Source organism: Lissotriton vulgaris, chromosome 3_1 (assembly GCF_964263255.1).
Source record: "Lissotriton vulgaris chromosome 3_1, aLisVul1.2, whole genome shotgun sequence".
Lineage (NCBI taxonomy): Eukaryota > Metazoa > Chordata > Amphibia > Caudata > Salamandridae > Lissotriton > Lissotriton vulgaris.
The window spans coordinates 127,158,251-127,182,944 of NC_141689.1; positions in this window are offsets into that span (position 1 = coordinate 127,158,251).

The window sequence follows — 24,694 nt, forward strand, 5'->3', positions numbered from 1 at the left end:
TTGGCAAAGTTATCACAGAGTTCTTTGGATGCCTGCAGGGATGAGGGCCGGGGCTTGGATGTTTGTTGTCTGATTATGTTGTAGAGCTCTTTGGGTCTGTTTTTGGATTTGACCAGTGCCTCGTGGAAGAAGCTGGATTTTTTGTTTTTGATATGGTTGTTGTACTTCCTACGGGCAGATTTTAGTTGGAGGCGGAGAATGGCGGTTGGGTTGTTTCTCCACTTTCTTTCTTTGGCTCTCAAGTTTCTTCTTTCTGCGTTGAGGTCCGCAGTGAACCAAGTTCTAGATGGAGTGGCTCAGCTTCTTTTGAGCTTTAGAGGAGCTAGATTGTCGAGTATGGAGACTAACCCTGCGTTGTAGTGGTCGACGAGATCATTGGTCGAGAGGTGCGGTGTGTTATTTGGAAGAAGTGAACTTAGCTGACATTCCAGGATATCTTGGGGTACTTGGGAGAGGTTTCTCGACCATTTGGGGGGGTCTTGCGGAGGTTTAAGCGAGATGATGGGGTGATTGATATGAAATAGGATCATGTGGTGATCTGACCAGTCAACGGGTAGTATGTGGTTGACCGTGATAGAATTCTTTTGGGCAATGATGGCATCCAGTGTGGCTCCTTTGTAATGAGTCTCCTCAGTACAGTGTTAGGTGAGGTTGTTATCATCAAGGAGGCTAGATAGCGATCTGATTAGAGGGTTATGGGTCTCATTCCATCGGAGGTTCATATCACCAAGAATTAAGATTTGGGAATCGCCAAGTGCGTCTTGAGCAATCAGGTTTGATAGTTGTTCTCCAAACTCATTATTTCTGCCCGGGGGGTGATAGAGTAGGTGGCACAGTAGAGGGTCATTGTCTTTGTCTTGATGACGGTGGATAGACATTCAAAAGAGTTGTACTCGAAGGAGGAGGTTTCTGTGATGCTCCAGCTATCCTTGTGGATGATAGCGACCCCACAGAGTGTGGCCGGCGCAATGCGTATCTGTATATACTTTCTGCTCTAAATCAAAATTTGCCATTTCATCTTTAAATGACTTTACCTTAGGGTCCAATGTTTTTTCTAGGTGTATATTAAAATCTCCTAGAATTGTATAGTCACAATACGTCACACTGGATTCTAGAAATGGGCTTAATAGCTCAATTAGAGGTTTTTTGGCATTTGGTTTTCTATAAATTAATAGACCACTAAAAGTATAGTTATTGGTGATTTTTATTTGAAACGATAGCATTTCACAATCTGGGTTACTTCCTTTGTCTGAGCTTTTAATCTGCAGTCCCTCCTTCGCTATGATTGCTAAACCTCCTCCTCGTTTTATTTTCCTGTCTGCTCTGTAGATGGAGAAGCCCTCTGGGATTGCTAGGGTCGGATCTGTGTCTGATGCTTCATCTGCCCATGTTTCGGTTACAAACAGAAGATCCAAATTTTGGCTTTCAATTAGTTCAGCTGTCTGAACATTATGCTTGACCATAGATCTGACATTTATGAGACCAGCTTTAATAGATGATTTTCTGTAAGTTGTTATTTGAGGTTTGTGATATGTTGTACTAAGATCTCTAATCTGTGAAAAGGCAAATGTTCGTGAGCAGGTTAGACATGTCTTACCTTCCTTATGTAGATCCATCGGGTTGCATGTGGCATGAGGTCTCAATGCTAGAATCTCCTGGCTAGAGTAGATTTGTCGGCTGCTATCTACGTATGTTTGGTCAGGGGGCATGGCCCTGGGCCCGGTCCCGGCGCGGACGGGCGCAGACGGGCTTGCCTTAGGCGCACCTTCGGTGCGCAGACGGCGCTCCCGCTGCGCTCGTCCGCTGCGCGTCCTAGGAATACACATGTTTTATAGGCGTAGGGCGATGCCGGCAGGGGACGTGGGAGGCGTGGCCTCCCGATAGTGGGCATGGCCTGATGTGCTCGGTGACGGCGGCAATGTTTGTTTGAAGCCCGTAACAGTGCTAATATCCGCTGTGCGGGTTGTCCAAGTACAATAGCTCTTGGAATATGGTGCCCGGGGGAGAACGTGCAAATAAGAACAAGTACATTTTCACAAAAGTTTTAAAAATGATGGTAGGTATCCTCCTTGCTTCCGCCTCAGGAGATGGTAGGATTGTATCCAAAAACGCTTGTATTCAGCGCTTTTTTATATCGTAGGCGGGGGGTGTGGCCTCCCGATAGTGGGCGTGGCCTAATGTACTCGGTGATTGCGGCAATGTTGGTTTGAAGCCCGTAACAGCGCTAATATCCCCTGTGCGGGTTTTTCAAGTACAATAGCTCTTGGAATATGGTGCCCAGGGGGAGAACGTGCAAATAAGAACACGTACATTTTCACAAAAGTTTTAAAAATTATGGCAGGTATCCTCCTGGCTTCCGCCTCAGGAGATGGTAGGATTGTATCCAAAAACGCTTTTATTCAGCGCTTTTTTATATCGTAGGCGGGGCGTGGCCTCCCGATAGTGGGCGTGGCCTGATGTGCTCGGTGATGGCGGCAATGTTTGTTTGAAGCCCGTAACAGCGCTAATATCCGCTGTGCTGGTTGTCCAAGTACAATAGCTCTTGGAATATGGTGCCCAGGGGGAGAACATGCAAATAAGAACAAGTAAATTTTCACAAAAGTTTTAAAAATTATGGCTTCCGCCTCAGGAGATGGTAGGATTGTATCCAAAAACGCTTTTATTTAGCGCTTTTTTATATCGTAGGCGGGGGTTGTGGCCTCCCGATAGTGGGCGTGGCCTGATGTGCTCAGTGATGGCGGCAATGTTTGTTTGAAGCCCGTAACAGCGCTAATATCCGCTGTGCGGGTAGTCCAAGTACAATAGCTCTTGGAATATGGTGCCCAGGGGGAGAACGTGCAAATAAGAACAAGTACATTTTCACAAAAGTTGTAAAAATTATGGCAGGTATCCTCCCGACTTCCGCCTCAGGAGATGGTAGGATTTGTATCCAAAAACGCTTGTATTCAGGGCTTTTTTATATCGTAGGCGGGGGCGTGGCCTCCTGATAGTGGGCGTGGCCTGACGTGCTTGGTGATGGCGGCAATGTTTGTTTGAAGCCCGTAACAGCGCTAATATCCGCTGTGCGAGTTGTCCAAGTACAATAACTCTTGGAATATGGAGCCCAGGGGGAGAACGTGCAAATAAGAACAAGTAAATTTTCACAAAAGTTTTAAAAATTATGGCTTCCGCCTCAGGAGATGGTAGGATTGTATTCTTGCATGAGAAGACAGGAGGTTCTGCGTAATAATGCATATGATCTTGCCAAGTAGTTATAGTCTATATCCAGTCTTTGAACTTGGGAGTCTGGCCTTTTTCCCACCTGCACTCTACCTGCAGTTGGGGTAATAAACCCATTGGCAAAAACTTTTTGTGCACTGTGTTTATTTCCTGAGATAAACCCAAAAGGGCTACAAGTGGGCATGGGGTCAGCTGGGCTCCTATCATGTTTGACAACCCTTCAAAAGTCTGCGTCCAGTTCTGCAACCCGGGGGCAGGTCCCGCTAAATGCAGGACATCTGCCCCCTCCCTCCCGCACCGCGCACATTTGTCATCGTATCTGAGGTGGAATCTGTGTAGTTTAGTCAGGGTGTGATACAATCGGTGCAAGAATTTAAAATGAATGAGGCGTAGCCTACTATTGCCTGTAATTGCTTCTGTCTGCGTGCAGCTAAGTTCCCATTGGTCATCCGTTAACGGGACATTTAGATCTTTCTCCCATTCCCGCCTGGACCGTAGAGTATGAGTGGGTGGTGCATTCTGTGTATGTTTATACAAGAGCGATATGACATGACCTGAGCCTCTCCATGTAGCAAGGCTTGCAGAGGTGCAAGTGTATCTGTCTCTTGGGGCAAGGTACGGGTTGCAGCCTTCACACTTTGCCGGAGATGAGTGTTCATAAATGTGCCAATTGTCGTGGGTATGCATGCTCCAAAATGTGTTCCTTGGAGCAGAATTGTTTTCCTATATAAAGGTCTCCCCAGGTATGATATCCAAGACCTTCCAGCATCATCTGACATATCCCCTCATAAGTAGCTTGTATCAAAGGTTTTGTAACATTGGCCTCCTAGGGGACCACAACATGGGGTTGCCTAGCATGCAAGCAAGCTGCCGTCATGCTACAATAGTGCATTCTACGATGGACGGGTCACGTTCCCGCTCCTTCACTGTTGTAAAAAGATAGCTTATCGGGGGTGTCCGAGTAATATACCCATTTTCCATCGCCAAATGACGCATAAAGGGTGGTGAATGGAACCAATGTGTTGCGAAGTGGGCCTGGGCACAAAAGAAATAGAACTCTAAATTGGGAACATCATACCCTCCCTGATGGTATGGTAGCATCAGCGTAGACAGGTTGAGTCGTGCCTGCTTCCCACCCCATATAAGCCTCATAAGTTGAGTCTTGAGTGTAGTAAAGAAAAAACTTCCTGGGTGGTGTGAAAAGGTATAACAGTTTTGGCAGCAATACCATTTTGATAAGAGAGATCCCCCCACCATGAAGAGTAGAAGCTGTACCCACTTGCTGATAGTGTCAGTTATCTTATCTATGGCTGAGCCATAATTTATTCTCATCAGGTTGTCCCCGTTTCTGGTGATAAGTATGCCCAGGTATTTTCGCTCATCAGTTTCCCAGACTAGTGGATAATCCAATTGGTGCGGCAAGTTATTATCTGTAAGGGGCATTTAGACCAATTTATTTGTATTCCGGATATGGCGCCTAATTTAGTGGTCTCCAGTAACACTGGGTTGAGATTGTCTTAAGGCTTCTTGACATACAGTGTCATATCGTCTGCATATAGGGAGATAAGAAGTTGTCTATTTGGGTAGATCAGTGCCCTATCATTATGGTGTTGCCGAAGTTTTGTAGCTAAGGGTTCTATGGCCAGAGCAAATAACATTGGAGATAATGGCCAGCCTTGCCGTGTGCCTCTGGAGATAGTGAAGGCGGAGGACTGGGCACAATTGAAAAGTACTCAAGCTATTGGTTGGATATATAGTTGTTGTACCCAGTGGATGAAGGTGATAGGCATCCCCATGTACCCCAAAGTACCCAGCAGGTAATGTTTTATGAAATGTTATCGGTAGCCCGACAGATCCCGGGGCCCGTCCCGTTTTCATCTGCATTTTGGCTTCCGTGATTTAGTCTAATTCCAAATCTAAGTTCAAGAATTTCCACAAGGCTGATTTTCATATGGCCAGGTCTGAACTGGGGTGGTGTGGAGTGCAAAAAAACGATGGATTTAGGCCCAGATCATTGTACTGGGGTGAATGTATGACACTGTTCTACATTCTGTCCATCAACTGTTGTTTTGCATTGGTCACCCCAAGTGGGATGGGTATACTCAGATGTGAGTCCCATGCTCTCCACAACACTGTAGTCAAGCTATCCTGGCTAAAGACGGCTGATAGCCAGAAACCGGTCCTAGGATGCTTGATTCCGTTTTAGGAAAGACATGGCTTGGCAATTCGGGCTGAACTGTTCCCATGAGGCACAGGGTCAAGGCTGATTTGCATATGGCCATGTCAGAACTAGGGTGGTGTGGAGTGCAAAAAAAAGATGGATTTAGGCCCAGATCTCTGTACTGGGGTGAATGTATGACATTGTTCTGCATTCTGTCCATCAACTGTTGTTTTGCATTTGTCACCCCAAGTGGGATGCGTATGCTCAAACGTGAGTCCCATACTCTCCACACCACTGGAGTCAAGCTATCCAGGCTGAAGACGGCTATAGCCAGAAACCGGTCCCATGATGCTTGATTCCGGTCCAGGAAAGACATGGCTAGCCAATTCGGGCTGGACTGTTCCTATGAGGCAAGGGTCAAGGCTGATTTGTATATGGCCATGTCTGAACTGGGGTGGTGTGGAGTGCGATAAAACAATGGATTTAGGCCCAGATCTCTGTACTGGGGTGAATGTATGACATTGTCGCCCATCAACTGTTGTTTTGCATTGTCACCCCAAGTGGGATGGGTATGCTCAGAAGTGAGTCCCATGCTCTGCACACCACTGGAGTCAAGATATCCTGGCTGAAGACGGCTGATAGCCAGAAACCGGTCCTAGGATGCTTGATTCCGGTCCAGGAAAGACATGGCTTGGCAGTTCGGGCTGGACTGTTCCCATGAGCCACAGGGTCAAAGCTGATTTGCATATGGCCATGTCTGAACTAGGGTGGTGTGGAGTGCAAAAAAACGATGGATTTAGGCCCAGATCTCTGTACTGGGGTGAATGTATGACATTGTTCTGCATTCTGTCCATCAACTGTTGTTTTGCATTTGTCACCCCAAGTGGGATGCGTATGCTCAAACGTGAGTCCCATACTCTCCACACCACTGGAGTCAAGCTATCCAGGCTGAAGACGGCTATAGCCAGAAACCGGTCCCATGATGCTTGATTCCGGTCCAGGAAAGACATGGCTAGCCAATTCGGGCTGGACTGTTCCTATGAGGCACAGGGTCAAGGCTGATTTGCATATGGCCATGTCTGAACTGGGGTGGTGTGGAGTGCGATAAAACAATGGATTTAGGCCCAGATCTCTGTACTGGGGTGAATGTATGACATTGTCGCCCATCAACTGTTGTTTTGCATTGTCACCCCAAGTGGGATGGGTATGCTCAGAAGTGAGTCCCATGCTCTGCACACCACTGGAGTCAAGCTATGCTGGCTGAAGACGGCTGATAGCAAGAAACCAGTCCTAGGATGCTTGATTCCGGTCCAGGAAAGACATGGCTTGGCAGTTCAGGCTGGACTGTTCCCATGAGCCACAGGGTCAAAGCTGATTTGCATATGGCCATGTCTGAACTAGGGTGGTGTGGAGTGCAAAAAAACGATGGATTTAGGCCCAGATCTCTGTACTGGGGTGAATGTATGACATTGTTCTGCATTCTGTCCATCAACTGTTGTTTTGCATTTGTCACCTCAAGTGGGATGGGTATGCTCAGACTTGAGTCCCATGCTCTCCACACCACTGGAGTCAAGCTATGCTGGCTGAAGATGGCTGATAGCAAGAAACCAGTCCTAGGATGCTTGATTCTGGTCCAGGAAAGACATGGCTTGGCAATTCGGGCTGGACTGTTCCCACGAGGCACAGGGTCAAGGCTGATTTGCATATGGCCTTGTCTGAACTGGGGTTGTGTGGAGTGCAATAAAACAATGGATTTAGGCCCAGATATCTGTACTGGGGTGAATGTATGACATTGTTCTGCATTCTGTCCATCAACTGTTGTTTTGCATTTATCACCCCAAGTGGGATGGGTATGCTCAGACGTGAGTCCCATGCTCTGCACACCACTGGAGTCAAGCTATCCTGGCTGAAGACGGCTGATAGCCAGAAACCGGTCCTAGGATGCTTGATTCCGGTCCAGGAAAGACATGGCTTGGCAATTCGGGCTGGACTGTTCCCATGAGGCACAGGGTCAAGGCTGATTTGCATGGATTTAGGCCCAGATTTCTGTACTGGGGTGAATGTATGACATTGTTCTGCATTCTGTCCATCAACTGTTGTTTTGTATTGTCACCCCAAGTGGGATGGGTATGCTCAGAAGTGAGTCCCATGGTTTCCACACCACTGGAGTCAAGCTATCATGGCTGAAGACAGCTTATAGCCAGAAACCGGTCCTAGGATGCTTGATTCCGGTCCTGGAAAGACATGGCTTGGCAGTTCGGGCTGGACTGTTCCCATGAGGAACAGGGTCAAGGCTGATATGCACATGGCCATGTCGGAACTGGGGTGGTGTGGAGTGTAAAAAAACAATGGATTTAGGCCCAGATCTCTGAACTGTGTTGAATGTATGACATTGTTCTGCATTCTGTCCATCAACTGTTGTTTTGCATTTGTCAACCCAAGTGGGATGGGAATGCTCAGACGTCAAGTCAAGTCAAGTCAGAATTTATATAGCGCACTACATACCGAGAGGGTCTCAAGGCGCTTGAGGAAGGGGGGGGGGGGGTTTACTTATCGAATATCCAGGTTTTAATCTGTTTTCTGAAGGCTAGGTGGTTTTGAGTAAGGCGGAGGTGGATGGGAAGGGAATTCAAGGTTTTGGCCGCTAAGTAGGAGAAGGATCTTCCCCCCATGGTGGCTTTGTGGATGCGCGGAACAGCGGCGAGGGCTTGGTTGGACGAACGCAGCTGGCGGGTGGGGGTGTAAAAGGAAAGGCGCGTGTTGAGACAATCAGGTCCAAGTTCGTATAGGGCTTTGTGTGTGTGGGTGAGGAGACGGAACGTTATCCTCTTGTTGACGGGGAGCCAGTGAAGGTCTTTCAGGTGAACGGAAATGTGGTCTGTGCGGGGGATGTCAAGTATGAGTCTGGCTGAAGCATTTTGGATGCGTTTGAGTTTTTTCTGCAGTTTTGCGGTGGTACCAGCGTAATGTGTGTTTCCGTAGTCCAGACGGCTTGTAACCAGTGCGTGGGTGACCTTTTTTCTTGTTTCGGTGGGGATCCAGCGAAATGTTTTTTTGAGCATGCGTAGGATGTTGAAGCATGATGATGAAACGGCGTTGACTTGTCTGGTCATTGAGAGTGAGGAGTCCAGGATGATGCCCAGGCTCCGTGCGTGGTCCGTAGGTATGGGGGTTTTTCCTAGGGCCGTTGGCCACCAAGATTCGTCCCAGGCGGAAGGGGATGCACCTAAGATGAGGACTTCTGTTTTGTCCGAGTTCAGGTTCAGACGGCTATGCTTCATCCACTCGGCTACTTCTTTCATCCCTTCATGTAGGTTGGTTTTGGCGGTGATTGGGTCTTTGGTGAGTGAGAGGATCAGCTGAGCGTCATCAGCGTAGGAGATGATGTTCAGGTTCTGTTGACGTGCGATGGTTGCGAGGGGGCTCATGTAGACGTTGAAGAGGGTAGGGCTGAGTGATGATCCTTGCGGGACGCCGCAGATGACTTCGGTGGCCTCTGACTTAAAAGGTGGGAGGCGGACTCTCTGAGTTCTTCCAGCGAGGAACGAGATGATCCAGTCCAATGCTTTTCCTTGAATTCCGGTGTTTCCGAGGCTTGTATCAGGGTGATATGGCAGACTGTGTCGAAGGCTGCAGAGAGGTCAAGGAGGATGAGGGCGACTGTGTCTCCATTGTCCAGTAGTGTTCGAATGTCGTCTGTTGCTGCGATGAGGGCGGTCTCGGTGCTGTGTTTGGCTCGGAAGCCAGACTGTGAGGAGTCGAGTGATTTGTTTGATTCGAGGAAGGCGGCGAGCTGATTGTTGATGGCTTTCTCAATGACTTTGACAGGGAATGGGAGGAGCGAGATGGGGCAGTAGTTTTTGAGTTCGTTGGGGTCAGCTGTGGGTTTCTTCAGAAGGGCGCTGAGTTCGGCGTGTTTCCAGCTTTCTGGGAATGTGGCGGAGTTGAGGGAGCAGTTGATGACGTCTCGGAGATGGGGTGCGATGATGGAGTCTGCTTTGTTGAAGATGTGATGGGGGCATGGGTCTGTAGGGGATCCTGAGTGGATGGAGTTCATCAGGCGAATGGTGTCTTCTGTGGTGATTGGGTTCCAGTCGAAAAGGTTATTCGGAGGAGGTACAGGTTCGGAGATGAGTGGGGTGGACTGGTTTGCGGGTTGGTTTTCAAAGCTGTTATGAATGTCGGCGATTTTGTCATGGAAAAATGAGGCGAGGGAGTCGCAGAGGGCTTGAGAGGGGGTGATGTCGTTTGAGCTGGCGGTGGGGTTGGTGAATTCTTTGATGATGTTGAAAAGTTCCTTGCTGTTGTGGGCGTTGTTGTCTAGTCGGTCTTTGAGTGCTGATTTCTGGGCTGTCCGGATTAGTTGATGGTGTTTGCGGGTGGTGTTTTTGAAGGCGGCTTGGGTGATAGTGTTAGGGTCTTTTTTCCACGTTTTCTTAGGGGAACGATAGAACTTCTTGGATTTCTTAAGGTCATCGTTGAACCAGGGGGCGTTCTTGCTTCCTTGCTTGATTTGATGTTTTTTCAAGGGTGCTAGTTTGTCGGCGGTTTGGGTTAACCATTGTGTGAGGTTGATGGCGGCTTGGTTAGGGTTCGTTGAATAGGCAGGGGTTTTTTGAAGAAGCGATGTGGAGATCTGGTCGATGGTGATTTTGTTCCAATTTCTTCGCAGAGTTGGTAGAGGGTGGTTGTGGATCGTGGTCTTATTGTAAATGAAGTGGATGCAACTGTGGTCCGTCCAGTGGAGGGGTGTGGTGTGAGTGAAGGAGATATGCTTGCTGGAAGCTAAGATAGGGTCGAGTGTGTGTCCTGCATAGTGTTTGGGGGTGTTAACAAGTTGTTTGAGTCCGAGATTGGCGAGATTGTCCAGAAGGGTGGTAGTGTTACTGTCGTTGCTCTTTTCCAGATGGAAATTGAGATCTCCCAGTAGAATGTATTCTTCCGAAGGGAGGGCGTGTGGGGTGATGAAGTCAGTGATGTCTTTGCTGAATTTTGTACGTGGTCCTGGTGGCCTGTAGAGGAGGGTGCCTCTGAGTGTGGTCTTAGGGTCGGTGTGGATCTGGAAGTGAAGGTGTTTGGCGATAGCGAGGTTGACTTCTGAGCTGGTTGAGACGCGGATGGTGTTCTTGTGGACGATGGCGATGCCTCCTCCTGTTTGGATGGTGCGGTCCTTACGGATGATCTTGTAGCCGTCCGGGATGGCTATGGTGATGTCTGGAGCTGAAGAAGCATTCATCCAGGTTTCTGTTAGGAAGGCGATGTCCGGAGAAATGGTGTCGAGTAGATTCCAAAGGTCGATGGCGTGTTTGTGAATCGAGCGGGTGTTGAGAAGGATGCATTTAAGGTGGTTGGTGTTGGAACTCTGTTTGGTGTTTGTGGGTTTGGTGTGGGTCTTGATGCAGGTGAATTTCCAGGAGTGGCAGGTGAAGGGTCCATGGGTGTGTCCTGGTGCTGCTTGGGCGCAGTTAGGGAGTCGCCCGGAGTTAAGTGCTAAGAGGGTGGAGGCGTTGTAAGTACTGCGGGAGGGGTGGGTGATGCGGGGGCCAGGGGGTCTGGCGCTGGGCGCGGTCCAGGCGTGGACGGGCGTAGACAAGCTTACCTTTGGTGCACCTTCGGCATGGCCGCAGCGCGTGGACGCTGCACGTAGGTCCATATGTCATAAATGGAGAATGGAGGGGGCGGAGCGTGGGAGGGGCAGCTGGGAGGCGGGAGAGAGGTGGAGGAATGGCTCGGGTCAACAAACAAAATGGCAGCAACAACAACAAACGCTGCAAGGTAGGGCGAGATTGGGGCACAGGCAGTGGGAGCAATGGGGCGCTATGAAGGCGAGATATAGTTAAAGATACAGCCGCAGTGGAAGCGGATTGAAGCGCAGAGTCAAAGCGCTATGATAATAGTCAAACCAATGCAAAATATTGCACATCATAATACACAGAGTCAAAGCGCTATGATGAGTAATACAAAATAATGCACAGCCAAATACACAGAGTCAAAGCGCTATGATGAGTAATACAAAATAATGCACAGCCATATACACAGAGTCAAGGCACTATGATAAGTAATAAAAAATATTGCACAGCCAAAGATAATGCCCAGAGGTGCGCGCTAGCGGTCCAAATTGCAAATACAGAGTTAAGCGCTACGATACCAGAAGTATCAGGTGAGGAGGAGGCGAGGGGAGCGACCACTCGTGTGTAAGGCAAGATGGTCACAGCTCTTCGTGAGGGTGAGGACGGCCTGTAGCTCCAGTGGGTGGGAGGGGCAGCTGGGAGGTGAGAGCGAGGTGGAGGGAGGGCTCGGGTCAACAAAAAAAATGGCAGCAACAACAACAAATGCTGCAAGGCAGGGCGAGATTGGGGCACAGGCAGTGGGAGCAATGGGGCGCTATGAGGGCGAGATATAGTTAAAGATACAGCCGCAGTGGAAGCGGATTGAAGCACAGAGTCAAAGCGCTATGATAATAGTCAAAACAATGCAAATTAATGCACAGCCTAATACACAGAGTCAAAGCGCTATGATGAGTAATACAAAATAATGCACAGCCAAATACACAGAGTCAAAGCGCTATGATGTATAATACAAAATAATGCACAGCCAAATACACAGAGTCAAGGCGCTATGATAAGTAATACAAAATAATGCACAGCCAAAGATAATGCCCAGAGGTGCGCGCTAGCGGTCCAAATTGCAAATGCAGAGTTAAGTGCTACGATACGAGAAGTATCAGGTGAGGAGGAGGCGATGGGAGCGACCACTCGTGTGTAACAGGGTCAAGGCTGATTTGCATATGGCCATGTCTGAACTGGGGTGGTGTGGAGTGCAAAAAAACGATGGATTTAGGCCCAGATCTATGTACTGGCGTGAATGTATGACATAGTTCTGCATTCTGTCCATCAACTGTTGTTTTGCATTTGTCACCCCAAGTGGGATGGGTATGCTCAGACGTGAGTCCCATACTCTCCACACCACTGGAGTCAAGCTATCCTGGCTGAAGACGGCTGATAGCCAGAAACCGGTCCTAGGATGCTTGATTCCGGTCCAGGAAAGACATGGCTTGGCAGTTCGGGCTGGACTGTTCCCATGAGGCACAGGGTCAAGGCTGATTTGCATATGGCCATGTCTAAACTGGGGTGGTGTGGAGGGCAAAAAAACGATGGATTTAGGCCCAAATCTTTGTACTGGATGAATGTATGACATTGCTCTGCATTCTGTCCATCAACTGTTGTTTTGCATTTGTCACCCCAAGTGGGATGGGTATGGTCACACGTGAGTCCCATGCTCTCCACACCACTGGAGTCAAGCTATCCGGGCTGCAGGTGGTTGATAGCCAGAAACCGGTCATAGAATGCTTGATTTAAGTCCAGGAAAGACATGGCTTGGCAGTTTGGGTTGGACTGTTCTCATGAGGCACAGGGTCAAGGCTGATTTGCATATGGCCATGTCTGAACTGGGGTGGTGTGGAGTGCAAAAAAACAATGGATTTAGGCCCAGATCTCTGAACTGGGGTGAATGTATGACAATATTCCGCATTCTGTCCATCAACTGTTGTTTTGCATTTGTCACCCCAAGTGGGATGGGTATGCTCAGATGTGAGTCCCATGCTCTCCACACCACTGGAGTCAAGCTATCCTGGCTGAAGACGGCTGAAAGCCAAAAACCAGTCCTAAGATGCTTGATTCCGGTCCAGGAAAGACATGGCTTGGCAGTTCGGGCTGGACTGTACCCATGAGGCACAGGGTCAAGGCTGATTTGCATATGGCCATGTCTGAACTGGGGTGGTGTGGAGCGCAAAAAAACGATGGATTTAGGCCCAGATCTCTGTACTGGGGTGTATGTAGGACATAGTTCTGCATTCTGTCCATCAACAGTTGTTTTGCATTTGTCAACCCAAGTGGGATAGGTATGCTCAGACGTGAGTCCCATGCTCTCCACACCACTGGAGTCAAGCTATCCTGGCTGAAGACGGCTGATAGCCAGAAACTGGTCCTAGGATGCTTGATTCCGGTCCAGGAAAGACATGGCTTGGCAGTTTGGGCTGGACTGTTCCCATGAGGCAGAGGGTCAAGGCTGATTTGCATATGGCCATGTCTGAACTGGGGTGGTGTGGAGTGCAAATAAACGATGGATTTAGGCCCAGATATCTGTACTGGGGTGAATGTATGAGATTGTTCTGCATTCTGTCCATCAACTGTTGTTTTGCATTTTCACCCCAAGTGGGATGGGTATGCTCAGACCTGAGTCCCATGCTCTCCACACCACTGGAGTCAAGCTATCCTGGCTGAAGACGGCTGATAGCCAGAAACCAGTCTTAGGATGCTTGATTCCGGTCCAGGAAAGACATGGCTTGTCAGTTCGGGCTGGACTGTTCCCATGAGGCACAGGGTCATGGCTGATTTGCATATGGCCATGTCTGGACTGGGGTGGTGTGGAGTGCAATAAAACGATGGATTTAGGCCCAGATCCCTGTACTGGGGTGAATGTATGACATTGTTTACCATTCTGTCCATCAACTGTTGTTTTGTATTTGTCAACCCAAGTGGGATGGGTATGCTCAGACGTGAGTCCCATGCTTTCCACACCACTGGAGTCAAGCTATCCTGGCTGAAGACAGCTGATAGCCAGAAACCGGTCCTAGGATGCTTGATTCCGGTCCAGGAAAGACATGGCTTGGCAGTTCGGGCTGGACTGTACCCATGACGCACAGGGTCACGGCTGATTTGCATATGGCCATGTCTGAACTGGAGTGGTGTGGAGTGCAAAAAAACTATGGATTTAGGCCCAGATCTCTGTACTGGGGTGAATGTATGATATTGTTCTGCATTCTGTCCACCAACTGTTGTTTTGCATTTGTCACCCCAAGTGGGATGGGTATGCTCAGACCTGAGTCCCATGCTCTCCACACCACTGGAGTCAAGCTATCCTGGCTGAAGACGGCTGATAGCCAGAAACCAGACTTAGGATGCTTGATTCCGGTCAGGAAAGAAATGGCTTCGCAGTTTGGGCTGGACTGTTCCCATGAGGCAGAGTGTCAAGGCTGATTTGCATATGGCCATGTCTGAACTGGGGTGGTGTGGAGTGAAAATAAACAATGGATTTAGGCGCAGATCTCTGTACTGGGGTGAATGTATGACACTGTTCTGCATTCTGTCCATCAACTGTTGTTTTGCATTTGTCACCCCAAGTGGGATGGGTATGCTCAAACCTGAGTCCCATGCTCTCCACACCACTGGAGTCAAGCTATCCTGGCTGAAGACGGCTGATAGCCAGAAACCGGTCCCAGGATACTTGATTCCGGTCCAGGAAAGTCATGGCTTGGCAGTTCGGGCTGGACTGTTCCCATGAGGCACAGACAGGGTCAAGGCTGATTTGCTTATGGCTATGTCTGCACTGGGGTGATGTGGAGTGCAAAAAAACGATGGATTTAGGCCCAGATCTCTGTACTGGGGTGAATGTATGACATTGTTCTGCATTCTGTCCATCAACTGTTGTTTTGCATTTGTCACCCCAAGTGGGATGGGTATGCGCAGACATGAGGCTCATGCTCTCCACACCACTGGAGTCAATCTATCCTGGCTGAAGATGGCTGATAGCCAGAAACCGGTCCTAGGATACTTGATTCCGGTCCAGGAAAGACATGGCTTTGCAGTTCGGGCTGGACTGTTCCCATGAGGCACAGGGTCAAGGCTGATTTGCATATGGCCATGTCTGCACTGGGGTGGTGTGGAGTGCAAACAAATGATGGATTTAGGCCCAGATCTCTGTACTGGGGGGATTGTATGACATTGTTCTGCATTCTGTCCATCAACTCTTGTTTTGTACTCTCCGGGAGTATCCCGAATATAATGCAAATCAACGGTGTGAGGCCCATCACGAAGCAAACTGGGGTGTAGTTCCGGGATTCAAGTGTGTGTCCTGTAGCAGAGCGACTGTGATGTGGTGTCTATCTAGTTAACCTAGGATCTGCCTTTTTATCCTAGGGTTTTTCAGACCCCACACATTCCAAGATGTCACTTTCAATCTGTTAAGATCACGTGTGTTATCCAACATTCCTACTTCTCTTATAATCTGTACTTAAACTAGGTGAAAGCCGCTGCACTCCAAAGTATAAAACAGGCATTCAATGGGGTTAAATGAAGATAAAATTATTTATAGGGGCTCAGAGTGATCACCTCCTGTTTCGTGAAGTGCTAGACAGTTATAACAAAGAGAACCTTACAACGAGTAAGGGCAGCCCCTGGGCACTCTTGATGCGTCGAAGCGCGTGCATGAATATATACAAGTACTTCAATTGTGATGAGAAAGATTATGATCTTTAATGATTAGATCATTGCGTGTTCAAAAGATATCACAGTTCGTCATATTATGTCATATGATTGTGATATTTAGCACATTAATGACAAAAATCCAATGGTCAGATAAATTCATACTCCGTAGTAAAATTATCCCCGATGCATTTCGTGCATTTGCACTTCTTCAGGGGAAATCTGTGTGTCAAAAGTGAAAAAGAAACTGATGAAGATTGCTGATAACAAGGGGGTAAGAATACAGAAATTCATAGAGAGAAAATGCTATGATGTAGGCACGCGAATGGTTAAACATAACCTGGTATGTGCAAAAGAAAGGGAGGAAAATGACCAATATAAGACAAATGTCCCATAAATCGTAAAACCGGTGAAATAAAACGCAAGGTAATAAAGATGGTGATAGCAAAATTACAAGGCTCCACGGAACTGTGAAGAAAGTTAGCGAAAGGGGAAACAGACGGAACACAAAAGGTTACGTGTAGTTAACACAGTGCAGAATGTGACGGTGACCCCAAAGGAACAGCACAAAAAATCGTAACGAAATAGAAAATGTGAGTTGCACGCAGTGTACATGGAAACGTACACACTATTTAGCCCAGACGGAAACTGAAAGTAAAGATATGATAAACTGTGCCAAAAGAGTCCAAACGTGCCTGGTGGGTGTCGCAAACACTTACATGCCACAGACGAAAAAAGACGCGTCAACAGGGCAAGACCCGATCCGTGTCAACAGCAGACCCGGAAGACGCCGAGCATGCGCACATGCTCCTTAAGAAAAGGAAGCTGAGTGTGAACATAGAAAGAGGCCCGCATCGAGGAGATAGTGAACTAGGGAACAACCCCGTAGTAGTGTTCAAAATGCACTTGAATAAAGTTGACAGCAAAAAATATTCAACAAGAAATAGCATGTAGCAATAGTACTTTATGGATAAGAGAGCAGAATAAGAAGATTGAAAAGAGTGTGGAGCCATGGAAAATGGTTCAAAAAGAAAAGCAAGAAGATGACAAGAAAACATGGGGGAATACAATTATGAAAATCCAAGCAAAGTAGGGTGAATAAAGAGGAAAGGAAAGAAAAGTAAATAATTAGATGTGGATGAAGTTAGATAAAAAAGAATAGATGAAAACAGAAAACAGAAAATAATGGAACAAACCAGCTGACATGAAAACAGACAGAGAGATCATACTCGAATAATCAATGAATCCCCAGATATATCATAGGTGACAACTAAATTCCAGTCTTTCGTTAAGTCCTTTAGGCTGAAGAGCGTGAAGACGGTGTATCCAGTATAATTCTCGTTGTAACAAATGTTCATTATTGTCCTTGTGTGTAGTTTTCTCAAGAACTACTAAAATCAAGAAGTGAATTTGGCTGGGATTGTAAGCATTTTGAACAAAATGGGCCGCAACACAGGACTTCAAATTTTTTGTACGAATGTTACTACAGTGTTCCGTGAGTCTTGTTTTGATTTTTCGTTCAGACACATCATCATCAGAGGATACATCTCGTAAAGAATTCCCTAGAGGTAGACTGAGATAACAACCTTCATCTTCAGGTACCAAGATATCTGAGCAACCATTTACTTCTAAGGTTCCCAATGAACCAGGAATACATTTGACACCCATATTGAAACTGAGTCTTTTTTAGAGGTTGGCCCCGTACCAACCGTAGATCAAGGAGTTCCCAACGGACAAGCCACTTCGCTGCCACCAGCCAAATCGACCAGGAGCCACAGAATCTAGTCATTAACATTTCACAGATTCCTTTAACTACATTACAAGAAAAAGTTCTTCAAAAGGGCATGCGTTTTGTACCTACATATCATACCAACGAATTGGATACCACAAAATAGTTTTACAAATTCATGAGAACTCTACGGTTGAGACACTTTTTCAGTAATATTTGTGTACCATAGAACACCCAAGAGGAAAGTACACTTATGGGCTTACGACCTATCAGTTCCTTCATTCCTCCCACAAGTCACAAAGTTCTTGACATCTTTGAAACAGTTGTTTGCATCACTTCAGTAGTAGAAAATCCCCCCTCCACCCACACTGGCTTCCCCAACTTACCGGGCATTTGATCCCCCACACCAACAGAAATCCCATTACTTAAAGATTACTTTCCCTCCTTAGTGGAAATTTGGGGGATCGCCCTGATAGGGAAATCCCTAGGGGTTCACGACTCACCCACTCTCCTCAATACTTGCACCCACCTGCTACTCCGCTGCGAAGACGGGCAGCCGTGGAGGGACAGAGGTAAGTGGCCGAGCAGGACATATTACAAACCATTAGTTATGTCAATACTTCACCAATGTAGGTCAGTTCTTCGCCAGTAAGATCGCCAGTGAGAGTCACAAATATTCTGCAGTAAATGATGCGCCCCTCAATCTGGGTTCGATAGAGGAGATTGGGATCTGGAGCGCCCACGTGTTTCCGCTTCCCCGGATGCTGTACGATGGTTTTGTTTGAGGTAGTCCTCAGCCTGCTGCAAGTTCTAAAAGTAGTGCTGTCTCGGATGATGTGTTATCTTCATTTTTGCCGGATACATCATGGCGTAGGGTATTTCCTGCGCCTAGAGCTTTTTCTTGACAGCAGCAAATTTTCGTCTGATGTCCTGTACTGATTGAGTAAAACCTGGGAAAAACGCTGGTGTCTTATTCTCATAGTGAACTCAATTCTTTTTACGAGCCAGGCGTAGGACTGCATCTCTGTCATGATAGTTTTAAAAGCAGACTATCACGGGACGTGGTGGTGCCCCTGGGGTTGGCGTGCCGCCAGGGATCTATCTGCCCTCTCCACCATGAGATGCAATGAGAAGGAGTCCCTGTTGAACAGATTCGCAAACAGCTTCTCAATAAAGTCCTTCATATGGCCTGAATTGGTTGATTCTGCTAGGCCAAAAATGCGTACTTTGTTTCGCCTGGAGCTGGCCTTCAAGTCTTCGTTCTTGTCAGCAATGATCTTGAGCAGCCTATCCATCCGTGATATCCGACCCCTGCTTGCAGTGGCGCCGTCCTCCAGGTCAGACACCCTGGTTTCGGCTTCTTTAAGGCGTTGCTCATGTTGATCCAATTCAGTAACCGCAGAGTCCATCCGCCTAACATTGTGTCTATTTTAGCATCTGTGAATGTGAGGCTTTGCTTCATGCCAAACAGGAGCTCTTTCCAGTCCTCCTCTGGAGTGTCTGTGGTATCAGAGTCTGTATGGTCCTTCGAGTTAGATCTGGGTGTTTTTCGCGCTTCAAAAGTAATTTTAGTTTGTTTGGTGTCAGTGCGCCCCATGATGTAGGCAGGCGGGCAGACCTGGAGTGCGGGGTGAGAACACACGAGGCACGGTCAGTGGTCAGTCGCTGATCAGTGTCTCAAGGCAGTCTAAAGCGGAACCCACCACCTGAAAGCCTTGGCAGAAAGTACCAGCAGCGCAGTGCAAGGTAGCAAAGGTCGTAGCCCTAGCCAGTGCACTCGGCAATCAGACCTCCACTGTGGATCCCACTAAGTGTGTGCACACAATGTCTGTGAAATGCTCGTACAAGAGCTTGTACTTGTAACAGTGAGAAGGGTCCAATGCAACAAGGGCCCTCCGGGACGCCCGGGATCGCATTAAGCAGCAAGGGGGCAGATCGATAACAAGTAATGAATCGTGAGGCACACTTCTTCAAAAGGGGGATTGTTGGTTCAAGTTCCCATTTGTGGGGAGCACCACTGATCAATAACTCAGTCCATATGACCTAAAACGGCCGCCTGTAAAATGGACGTAGCTTGTTGCTGGCAGAGTGCAGTAGCTATGTGCTGTTCTTGCTAGGGCCCCAGATGGAGGAAACAGTTAACTGGCGGGCTCGCAGGCATTACAGTATCACAATTAGCGCTTAAGAATGGTTGCTCCTACCTCGGACCATAGGGCTTCCGCAACCTAAAATGGCGGTATTTCCTCGCAGCGGTAATTGCCGGGCAGACGTTGTGGTTAATAGATCAGGTTTGCAATGTATACGTTTTAATGGTGTGCAGGGTGTGCTCTCGGCACTCAGAAAGTCCAGACTTCACTCATCGCTGACTTCCCTCTGACTCCCGCGTCTCTGCTCAGCCATTGACCTCCTAATCTGGTACGTGGCTTGTCCCAATGGTGCAGAGTTTTTGCAAAAAGGCCCGTGTGGGGTACAAGTCGCGTTGCTGTGGTGCTTGTGATCTCTCCCCCCCAGATGCTGTCTCTCACCTCGCAAAGCGTTGTTCATGTATCAGCGATGGTGAATCGTGGTAGGCCGCCGTTCAATCCTCCAGTGTCTGGGCCCATACAGCAGCGGCCTTTCCCGACTGCCGACTGACACCAGGTGCGGACCGCGGCAGCCTGAACCCAGTTTTGGCGGTCGCTGCATCTGCTAAAATCAAGGCAAAGATGGTATCACTGGCATCAGCAGTGAATCGGGTCTCTTGTGGTGAGGTCGGATGTTCGTAGTTGTGGCTTAGGATGGGGATGAAGGATATTTCCCCACTCGGCGGGGATGGAGCCTCACAGCGCTCTAGCGCCCTTACTTTTCTTGCTCCTTGGACAGATAAGACAGGTACTGGTTTTCTGTAGTAAGGTCCAAATTCCTTTTTATTCACAATTTTCTCTTTGAATGGAACCCCCAACTTTTGGGACCCAGTATGGCCTTGCGGGGACTTCTGATTTTTCCCCACTGGCGGTTGGCTTCAGGAGTACTTCTCTTTGTTTCAGTCTTAGTTCGTTCAGTTCCTATAAAAAAGCCAAGCCATCTTTGATATTAAAGGGTTTGTTATCCGCCACTGTGCCTTCACATTCAAGATCAGGTACCCACATTCCTGTTCCAAAAAGGACCTCATATGAAGTGACCCCCCCAGAGAAGCTCTTGGCAAGTTATTGAGGGAACGTTGGACCCGATAAACATGTTTTACCCAGCCATCTCCTGAGTCTTATGCCCTAGCTGTTATAGAATGCTTTATGTCCTGGTTTTTCCACAACCAAATTTCCCCCAGTATAGTATGGAGAGGAGTACTGCAATGCTACACCCAGACTGGTCATGGCCTCTTTGTAAGCCCGAGAGCTAAACGCAGGGCCATGGTCTGAATGTAGTGTGCCAACTACGTATGTGCTGGTAAATAGTCGCACATCTTTTATAACAGTACGAGTGTCAGCTGAGTGCTGAGGCCACATCCATAGGAACCTTGAGCAGGAGTCCACTGCAACCATTATGTATTTATAATGGCCGTCTCTTTGCAAGGGACCAAAGTGATCCAGATTAACACAGGCTAATGGTTTGTCTGAAATTAACAAGGGTGCCAGTGGGGGACGTTTCACTGTGGAGACTTTCATCTTCTGGCAGATATCACAATCCAACATATAGTTCTTGGCTTGTTTCCTCATGCCATGCCACCAATAACATTGTTTTAGTAAACAAACAGTTGCAGAAACACCTGCATGAGCAGAACCTATCCCCTCGGGTGCTGCTAGGATTAGCCCTAATCTATGTTCCATTTTTGGAATTACTCTTTCCCCCACTTCAGGTGTTGAAGAAAAAGGAACGTTGTTCTTATCAATTATATATGAGTACTTGAGTGGAAATTTCTGTGGAAGTTCTGCGCCAATGACTTTGGTTGAAGCATAGACAGCCAATAATATCTCACTGTCTATTATCGTTTTTTAACGAGCTACGGAAGCCATGCGAACAACCCCCTTTGCGACTTTGACAGCCAATAAATTCCCTTCAACATGAATGCCATCACATTGATGACTCCAGTGTATGAATCACATGAGTCTTTTGTAGTCCATTTCTCAACGGAATTACTTGTTCCCAAAGCAATTTGTGCTTGATTGTGCCACCTTTGAATCCATTTTGAACCCAATTCTGTAAGTATTCATTGAATGATCGAACACAGTAAAATGAATCACACTCTCTTGAGGAAATATAAATTTTTGGTCAAGTTATGTTCCCTAACGTGTACCCCACCGTCTCCGTGTACCAGCTTAAAGTGCATGTAACTTCCCTCCTGTGCTAGTTATGAAGACGCAAATACATTTGCGTCCAACGTTAACATGTCCTCTTTCAGACCCGACATGAACGGGTTGAATATCCAGTTTCTAAGTATGCCATGCCAACGTCTTTTTGTGGTGTACTTTACACGTTTTTCAGCTCTGGCAAAGTAGGCCCTGAATTCTGCCATCGAGCCTTTTTCCTGTTTTCTGACTCTGAAAGCCTCAGCCCAGGCTGCCTCTGTACCCGTGAACTCTGCCTTACTTCCTGCGCGGCCCACCGCGCTTAGCTCAGCCTGCTGCCTGCCAAGACTGAATTCAACCTTCGAATTATCTGTTCCGCTCCTCGAAAATGCATTCCTGCCTACTAGTTTAAGTAAACATTCCCCCAGCTGCAGAGCAAAGGGCCAGGCCTTACTGTCTCCGTGCAAGTAATTCATAGCCTCTGTTACCATGCTCCCATGGAAGGCCCATGCCCCCACGCTCCTCGTGCAGACACTTAGGCGCTTATACACGCACTCACAGTCAGTATAGAATAGCTTCTGCCCCAGAGATCTTTTCCGCCCAGATAACTTAGTTCCTAAACATCAGATACCAGATATGAGAGAAGCCCAAGTTGATCTGACATGCCAGACTTCTGTCTCTTTCCGTCAGTGTAAATGTCAAGTCCCCAGCACCCTCCAGCTTCACGTCAATCACACGTCATGCAGCTGCGCGCGCATCCAGGTCTCAGATTTCTGCTGACATTGCAAGATTCTACTTTATGTTGCCACCCCTTTTGTGACACCTACTTGTGACGTTTCTAGTACACGCCTAGTTCACGCCTTCTGATTACGTACCACTACCACGTGTGTGTTTTATCTTGTTTCTCTCAGCTGTTACGCCTACTGTATTGGTTTCTATGACACGTTTTAAGTATATAAGCTATGTATTGTCAATAAAATATTGCTCTATCCCTTCTTACACCCCTGTGGTGGTAAGAACCCGATATCCGGTCTTGACCATTCCTTTTTAAGGAATAAAACCCCTAAAAACTCTAACACCACGGACTCTGCGTCTTTCTTCCCGATTGAGTTATTATTGATTAAGTACTTACCTGCATAGAAATTAAGACGGTAAATCAAATATTTACCACATTATTCTGGCGCCCGAATAGGGACCCCTCCCCCACCTTACGCGCCGGTTGGTGCGTTGCACGCTCTGTCCCCTGCCATCAGTTAGACGGAAACTACGCGTACCGGCAGGATTTCCTGTATCTCCCTCTGGCCCACGGAGGTGACGAAGACTGCGATCAGTACCCAGACGAGGCGGTAAGGAGTGCGGAGGATCCCGACCAGAGCCTAGCCGAAAGAAGCAAGGTCCGAGGTGTCAAGAGGCCCACCAGTTTCCGAAGTATCCACGTGTCGAGTCGAGTCGAGTCGAGTCCGGTCCAGTCCAGTAGAGTTTTCCGAGGCCTTCTGTTTTCCGTGCTTCCCGGTGAGTACCATTACTGGGACGTATCTAGACGGGTTTGGGTACACAAGTCCGGTCTGCACTGTTTTAGACAGTGTATCTGTACTGTTTAGCAGTATATCCGATGATTCAAGTTCTTGCACTGTTCTTAGACAGTGTATCTGTGCTGTTTAGCAGTACATCCAGTATAGGGGGTAGTCATATGTGTTTTTTTAAATGTCTTTTTCATGTGATTATTGTCGTGGTATGAGTGACTGTTTTTAATGTGCATTATTGTGTTCTTGTGTAACTAGTTGTGTCTAGAGTTAAGCAGCAAGGATTGAGCATTCAGTACTGAGTAAACAAGATGCCGTTTTTCAATAAGTTAAAGCAGATAGGAACTAGGAAAGGGATACTAGAGGAAGAAATTCCTATCCCCCCTAGGGACACACCTGGAAATTTCATGTATCAGAAACATGGCATAGATGCCATATTGTATCTAGATTTATGGGCCGATTATACTAAGCATCTAGACGAACGACATAGATGGCCCGTTACCGGGACATGGGATGCCGAGTGCATCATGAAGGTAGAAGAAGCGCTATGGAAAAAGAAAGCTAGACAATCACAGAAAAACGCCATAGAATTCTGGCGTAAGGAATCACATAAACGTACAGAAAAAGAACTCCGTAGAGAAGACAGACTTAGAGAAGCACCGGATAGAGTCAGGGAAAATGAATTAGTTACTGAAGGGATTCGAGTAAAATCAGAACAAGTAGACCGCGCACGAAATTACCTCGTAAATGGCATGTACCTTGTGGCCGAGGGTTCGCCTGAAGCCACTTCAGAAATACCGAAAAATCTGCCGTCACCATTGGTTCCAACCAAAGTAACTCACAGGACCACTAAAGACATATTTCTGAATTCCTATCTAGAGGATGTAGCTCCCGCTTACACCAATCTACCTGTCCGCGTCCCGCCTGCCGACGGTGACGGAGGTGGTAACCCGCCCCAAGACCGCATCCCGCCAGTGCCACAACAAGGTTCCCCCGTCCGACAGGTTCCCCCTGTTCCTTCACCTCCACCACCACCCCCCATACCTAAAATTAATATACCAAAACCGTTGCCTGATCCTACTAAAAGACAAGTTCAAATACAGATACAGACTCCACAGAGAGATAATGCTCAAGCTTCAGCCTCAGGAGGTGCGTCCGGGGGTTACCAGACCCCGCCACCAACACACAGATTACACTTGCAGAAGCCCTTTACACTCCACTCACCCCGTCTCGACCCACTTAAAGAACCGCTTCAAGTTTGCAGATATGATCCAGTACCCGGTAAAGACGATAGGATGTTCATAGCATCACTACGCTTACGACAAGCTACAGATTACCTACTGTATTTCTCAGGAATGAAAGAGTACCTAGATAGAATATATAATTTTGTCCGGACTGGGGAAGACCCTGACAGTATTAAGGAAGCCATGGCACATCAGAAAGTTGACACTCAGGCGTATATACTACGTTTTTTCATAAATTGCTTAATAAGAGAACGAGACAGGCCTGGGACAGAACAGGATGAGCTGGATGCCCTA